Here is a 6,193-nt window from a genome sequence, read left to right as displayed (position 1 = left end):
GAGATGAAGAGATGGCTCTCCTGCAGAGAGCAGCAACCCACTCCAGGGCCTCCTCTCTACTGAGAGCTGTGGTGATGATGGAATAACCTGCCAGGAGGGCGGGGTCACCCTCCCCAGGGCCTCCTGTCTGCTCAGAGCTGAACACTTATCGCAAGACCCTGGTTTCAGAAAGAAGCTACCCACTGTGGGTCTCTGAGCTGTTCTATTGCTCAATAAACCTCCCGTTTATCTCACTCACCCTCCTCTTGTCTGCATATTTCATTCTTCCTGGTTGCAGCACAAGACCTTGGGACCTGCCTAATGTTGGGGCTAAAAGAGCAATAACACAAACAAAGCTGAAACACGGCCCTTGCTCACCAATTTGTAGGTGAAGAGAAAAAGAGAAGAGCTACTACTCTTCCAGGAGCCCAGATGTGGGTGCTTCCTGAGCCAGGGCTGTGACTCCCTTTTGGGGGTTGTGCAGTTCCTGGCATTTCCAAGCATTCGGTGTTGGTGTCACTGTGTATTCCAGTGACAACCATGGAAGATGCTTGCGCTGTGCCTGGTTCACTTGCAGCCTTGCAGAAATCTGGCACCCATGCTGGCACCTGGAGCTGCCCGACCCACTGCTGCAGCAGCAGCAGCCAGTGACTGTCCGAAATGGCCTGACCCCCTGCTCACTCACACACCCCTCACCACTCCAGCCCTGACCCACCCTTAATAGGCATGTGCTCCAGGCCTGAAACATGAGCCAAGCATAGTCTACCAGGCTGCATGGGCAGAATGAACCCAGTGAACCCGATCAAAACTCTGGCAAAGGTGCCCCCAGACACAGAGGTTTCTGGCCAGAAAAGTCACATTCCAAGGATTCCAGAAGAGAAAATTACCTAAACACAAAGAAAGACAATAAGAAAAGGATGGAAGAGAGAAGTCTCTAAACAACCAAAACACAAGAAATGAAATGGGAGTACTAAGCCTTTATCAATAAAAACAATGAATATAATTTATATCAGTTCTGCAAGTGAAAGGCACAGGGTCTTTGAATGAGTAAAAAAATAAGACCCTACTATATGCTGTTTTCCAGAAACTCAATTCACCTATAAGCATACATGTAGATGGAAAATGAAGGGGTGGAATAAGGTATTCCATGCAACTGGAAACCAAAAAACAGCAAGAGCATCTGTACTTATGTCAGGTAAAATAGGTGTCAAATCTCAGAATGCACTCAGGTAAAACAGAATACAAATCTAAGCTTGTAAAATAATAGACTACACTTACACAAACTATGCCTAGAAAAAACATACATCAAAATAATAGAAGCCAAAAATGGCAAATCCACATGCAACATCATATTGAATGAAGAAATGTTGAAAGTATTCCCACTAAGAACTACAAGAAGACAAAAATGCTCACTTTATCCACTTGTAATCAACATAGGACTGAAAGTTTTTGTCAGAGCAATCTGGTAAGCAAAAGAAAGAAAGGACATTTAAATTGGAAAGAAGGAAGTGAAACTACCTGTGTTTGCCAATGATATGATCATATGTGCTTAGAAAACCTGAAAGATTCCACCAAAAGGCTCATAGATGAGATAAATGAATTCACTTAAGTCTCAGGTGCAAAATCTGTATGTACAAGTCAGTAACACTTTTTTATACCAACAACAAGCAAGCCGAGAATCAAATCAAGAACTCCACCCCTTTAAAATAGTTGCAAAACAACAACAAAAACTGACAATAACAAAAACAACCTAGGAATACACTTAACCATTAGGTACAGGATCTCTACAAGGAGAACTACAAGACACTGCTGAAAAAAATCATAGATGACAAAATAGAAGGAAAACATCCCATGCTGATGGATTGACAGACACAATATCGTGAAAATGACCACACTGCCCAAAGCAATCTAAAAATTGCAAACATGAAACATCAATCTAAAGACATCAATCTAAAAATTGCATACACCAAAATACAAACATCATTTCCACAGGATTACTAAAAGAATCCTAAAATTCATATGGAGCCAAAAAAGAGGCTGAAGAGCCAAAGCAATCCTAAGCAAAATGAACAAATATGGAGGCATCACATTACCTGACTTCAATTTATACAATAAGGCAACAGTAAGCAAGACTGCATGGTGCCAGTATGAAGGTCAAGACATAGACCAATGGAACAGAATAGAGAACCCAGAAATAAAGCCACATGCTTACAACCCAGCGGTAGGACTGCTGCTTCTCAGTTTGTGCTGAGTGATGCCCTTTGGGGATATGGGGCCAAAGTTACTGGATTTTTCCCCCAAGAAAAACCAGAGTGAATTGTGATATCCTGTGTGATTTTTAGACTCTGACTATTGCCATAGTGATTAGGTCATCTCCAGGTACCCAGAGACTCAGTCACCAACCAGTGTCCACATTCTTGTCATCGGTGCAAGAAAGAGTTTAGGAAGTAGGCAGAATGAAGCAAAAGGTAAGAAGTGTCTATTGCAAAGCAAAGGTAGATACTCAAGAGAGGGCTTATTCAGAAGAGTGAGTTGTGTACAGGGGAGTTTGGGTTTCTAATTTTGTAGGATCTCTAAGGAGAGGTTCAAATAATCATTAGGATTTAAAGAAAAAATGGTGATGTTTTCTCAGAACTGAGGTGTCACCTATTATTTATTTATTTATTTATTTATTTATTTATGTTTTGAGATGGAGTTTCACTCTTGTTGCCCAGGCTGGAGAGCAATGATCTTGGCTTACTGCAACCTCTGCATCCTGGGTTCAACCAGTTCTCCTGCCTTAGCCTCTGGAGTAACTGGGATTACAGACATGTGCCACCACACTCGGCTAATTTTGTATTTCTAGTAGAGATGAGATTTCTCCATGTTGGTCAGGATGGTCTCAAACTCCCGACCTCAGGTGATCCACCTGCCTTGGGCTCCCAAATTGTTGGGATTACAAGCATGAGCCACTGGGCCTGGCTAGGTGTCACCTATTTTTATACTAAATATGGGCATACTCAGAACTGTCCTGGTGTTGGTGTGTGATTTACTGTCATAATGGGTGTATAATTAGGCCTGGGGTAGGGCAAGGGTCAAACCCAGTGCCATGTGTGACCAGTTCAGTGTCAGCCAGCTTAGCCCCGTCCTGCTTGTTTGGGTTTTATTGTTCCAGGCTTATCCTTATTCTTGTAGCTAATATTACAAGCTCTTTTCTTGCTGCTGTATGAAATCACTGCTTGATATTTTCATGCTTCCCCTGTGACCAGCCAGCTTTCCTACTTTATGGATATTTCTTTTCTTTTCCCTTCCCTTCCCTTCTCTTCCCTTCGCTTCCCCTCCCCTCCTCTCCCCTGTCTTGTATTTTCTTTTCTTCTTTCTTTCCTTTCTTTCTTTCTTTTTCTTTCTTTCTTTCTTTCTTTCTTTCTTTCTTTGTTTCTTTCTCTTTCTTTCTTTTTCTTTCTTTGTTTCTTTCTTTCTTTCCACTTTAAGTTCTGGGATACACGTGCAGAATGTGCAGTTTTGTTACATACGTATACACATGCCATGGTGGTTTGCTGCATCCATCAACCCGTCATCTACATTAGGTATTTCTCCTAATGCTACTCCTCTCCTAGCGCTCCACACCCTGAGAGGCCCTGATGTGTAATGTTCCCCTGCCTGTATCCATGAGTTCTCATTGTTCAACTCCCACTTATGAGTGAGAACATGAGGTGTTTTGTTTCACTGTTCCTGTGTTAGTTTGCTGAGAATGATGGTTTCTAGCTTCATCCATGTCCCTGCAAAGGAAATGAACTTCTTTTCTTATGGCTGCATAGTATTCCATGATGTATATGTGCCACATTTTCTTTATCCAGTCTATCATTGATGGGCATTTGGGTTGGTTCCAAGTCTTTGCTGTTGTGAATAGTGCTGCAATAAACATACATGTGCATATGTCTTTATAGTAGAATGATTTCTAATCCTTTGGATATATACCTAGTAATGGGATTGCTGGATCAAATGGTATTTCTGGTTCTAGATCCTTGAGGAATTGCCACACTGTCTTCCACAATGGTTGAACTAATTTACACCCCCATCAACAGTGTCAAAGCTTTCCTATTTCTCCACATCCTTTCCAGCATATGTTGTTTCCTGACTTTTTAATGATCACCATTCTAACTGGCATGAGATGGTATCTCACTGTGGTTTTGATTTGCATTAGAGAAATGCAAATCAAATGACCAGTGATGATGAGCATTTTTTCATGTTTGTTGGCCGGATAAATGTTTTTTTTTTTTTTTGAGAATTGTCTGTTAGTATCCATCACCCACTTTTTGACGGGGTTGTTTGTTTTTTCCTTGTAAATTTGTTTAAGTTTCTTGTAGATTCTGGATATTAGCCATTTGTCTGATGGATAGATTGCAAAAACTTTTTCCCATTCTATAGGTTGCCTGTTGACTCTGATGATAGTTTCTTTTGCTGTGCAAAAGCTCTTTATTTTAGTTAGATCCCATTTGTCAATTTTGGCTTTTGTTGCCATTGGTTTTGATGTTTCAGCCATGAAGTCTTTGCCCATGCCTATGTCCTGAATGGTATTGCCTACATTTGCTTCTAGGGTTTTTATGGCTTTAGATCTTACATTTAAGTCTTTAATCCATCTTGAGTTAATTTTTGTAGAAGGTGAAAGGAAGGGGTTCAGTTTCAGTTTCCTGCATATGGCTATCCAGTTTTCCCAACACCATTTATTAAATAGGGAATCCTTTCCCCATTGGTTGTTTTTGTCAGGTTTGTCAAAACAGGTTGTAGATGTGTGGCATTATTTCTGAGGCCTCTCTTCTGTTCCATTGGTCTACATATCTGTTTTGATAACTGTACCTTGTTGTTTTGGTTACTGTAGCCTTGTCTTATAGTCTGAAGTCAGGTAGCGTGATGCCTCCAGCTTTGTTCTTTTTGCTTAGGATTGTGTTGTGTATTCGCGTTCTTTTTTGCTTCCATATGAACTTTAAAGTAGTTTTTTCTAATTCTGTGAAGAAACTCAATTACAGCTTGATGGGGATAGCATTGAATCTATAAATAACTTTGGGCAGTATGGCCATTTTCATGATATTGATTCTTCAGACCAATGAGCATGGAATGTTTTTCCATTTGTTTATGTCCTCTCTTATTTCCTTAAGCAGTGGTTTGTAGTTCTCCTTGAAGAGGTCCTTCACATCCCTTGTAAGTTGTATTCCTAGGTATTTTATTTTATTTTATTTTATTTTAGCAATTGTGAATGGGAGTTCACTCATGATTGGCTCTCCGTTTGTCTATTGTTGGTGTATAAGAATGCTTGTGATTTTTGCACATTGATTTTGCATCCTGAGACTTTATTGAAATTGCTTATCAGCTTTAGGAGATTTTGGGCTGAGACGATGGGGTTTTCTAAATATACAATCATGTCATCTGCAAACAGAGACAATTTGACTTCCTCTCTTCCTATTTGAATACTCTTTATTTCTTTCTCTTGCCTGATTGCCCTGGCCAGAACTTCCAATACTATGTTGAATAGGAGAGGTGAAAGAGGGCATCCATGCATTGTGCTGGTTTTCAAAGGGAATGCGTCTAGCTTTTGCCCATTCAGTATGGTATTGGCTGTGGCTTTGTCATAAATGGCTCTTATTATTTTCAGATACATTCCATCAATACCTAGTTTATCTAGTTTTTAGCCAGAAAGGGTGTTGAATTTTATCGAAGGCCTTTTCTGCACATATTGAAATAATCATGTGTTTTCTGTCATTGGTTCTGTTTATGTGATGGATTACATTTATTGATTTGTGTAAGTGGAAACATCCTTGCATGCCAGGGATGAAGCCAAGTTGACCATGGCGGATAAGCTTTTTGAGGTACTGCTGGATTCACTTTGCCAGAATTTTATTGAGGATTTTTGCATTGATGTTCATCTGGGATATTGTCCGGAAATTTCCTTTTTTTTGTTGTGTCTCTGCCAGGTTTTGGCATCAGGATGATGCTGGTCTCATAAAAATGAGTTAGGGTGGAGACCCTCTTTTTCTATTGTTTGGAATAGTTTCAAAGGAATGGGAGAATTCGGCTGTGAATTCTTCTGGCCCTGGACTTTGTTTTGTTGGTAGGCTATTAATTATTGCCTCAATTTCAGAACTTGTTATTGGTCTAGTCAGGTATTTGACTTCTTCCTGTTTTAGTCTTGGGAGGGTCTATGTGTCCAGGAATTTATCCATTTCTTCTAGATTTTCTA

The sequence above is a fragment of the Pongo abelii genome, chromosome 1 (assembly GCF_028885655.2).
Source record: "Pongo abelii isolate AG06213 chromosome 1, NHGRI_mPonAbe1-v2.0_pri, whole genome shotgun sequence".
Taxonomy (NCBI): domain Eukaryota; kingdom Metazoa; phylum Chordata; class Mammalia; order Primates; family Hominidae; genus Pongo; species Pongo abelii.
The sequence above is the reverse complement of the archived record's forward strand: the minus strand, read 5'-3'. Positions refer to the sequence as shown.